Here is a 1,742-nt window from a genome sequence, read left to right on the forward strand (position 1 = left end):
TTATATAAAAAAATCCAATTAAAAGTGTTGTGAAAAACAATTTTTTTTACATTCCTTACTAAGGATTACTCTGATCAGTAATTTTGTATGACAGAGCACAAAAAGAACAGTATTTTTATAGATGTCTTCGGATGCTGTATTTTATAATACCTGTTTAAAAAAAACGTCTGGATTCCATCAAATTAATACGACGTTCATCATACATTAATGTTATCTACAAAGGAAAATTGCACTATACATATATTTTGATTTGTAAAGCAAAAAAATATTTTCGAAAATTACATTTTAAAAATATTTCATTCATTTCCAACCAGGACTGAATTCTCTGGACGCTTGATTCAACAAAAATCTTAAATAAGCGTAATTTTTGGAAATATTTTGATTTTTAGCTGTGTCTGTGATATGAAAATAAAAAAATATGATAGTTAATTTTATATTAATATTTCAAATTATACCTTTCACTTGTGAGGTAAAAATAATATCATACTTTTATTTGAAAAGATCTAGAAAATAATTTTATCATCTCAGAATTTATAGGTAATAAAAAATATGTTTTAAAATATTCTAATCTTTTTGTATCGATATCTTTCCCTACTTTGACATAGTTTACAATATATTAAGCATGGATTTAGTAAGTACTTGTACGGAGTATCTACTAATTTCATGATTTTGAAAAGAAAAATATTTTTTCTTATTTTCTCTTTCGTCTACGTAAGTAGCAATGTTTTTTTTTTTGACATAACCTCATAGTTGTTCAGTAATTAACATACCTCAAATCAAAACCATTTAGACATATTTAAATTTAGCTCGTACTGCAGATTGGGTGAAGTACTGAAATAGTTATTGAAAATGCAGTAAAATTCGTAGTTTGTTTGCAGGCGACATTCCAAAAATGTTTAATTCTGAATATTTACACTAACTGCTGCGATTGCCAAATTTATTTTTTTTGTAATTTATAAACCAAAGGAAAAACCCAATAATATAAATAAAAGTTTATACCAGCTACATACTATTAATCGGCTAACACAGAAGCCGATGTATGTATATTGCGTACCGTTTGTAGGTGAGCTTTTTATTACCACAAAGAAGCAGCAATGTACGTCGAAATCACCAATTTCGGCGAACTATTTGCCGACAGTATACAGTCTGCATAAAATGCAAATGTAAACCTGTATAGCGCCATCTATTGTCCAACGTTCAAACTAAATCAACAGCAAACTAGTGCGCTTATTAACTCCAAATCTTTTCATGGCACATAGTAAGTAGGTATATGAAAATAATTTTATGTCACATACCTATTCCTGTTTATGATTTTCAAAAACAGCAGTTCTATTTGTAGAAAACAGCTTATGACAGGAGCGAACGCCTACTCATAATTCGAAATGCTACTTAGCTATTAAAATACATCAGGCGTTATAATATGTGTGTGCGAGTATTGAAGTCTATAGTATCTTTGTACTATAAAAGTAAAATCGCAAAAACTTTTAGTAATTTCGCATAATATTAATTTACTCTGGGTCAATTAAACCATAATAAATATATCTGTTATAGATTTCATTTGGGCGAAATTGGAAAAAGTCAACTCACTTTTCGATTTCTCATTTTCCTAACCGTCCTTTCATCTACAGTAAAAAAAGATTATAAAAACTTGGCAAGTAATATCCGACCAAATTGAATTTTAACCCGGCAGCCGACATTAATATTCTTCAACTTTGCCTTTTGTTAATTTCACGTGGCGCGAA

This window comes from Plodia interpunctella, chromosome 20 (genome assembly GCF_027563975.2).
Source record: "Plodia interpunctella isolate USDA-ARS_2022_Savannah chromosome 20, ilPloInte3.2, whole genome shotgun sequence".
NCBI lineage: Eukaryota > Metazoa > Arthropoda > Insecta > Lepidoptera > Pyralidae > Plodia > Plodia interpunctella.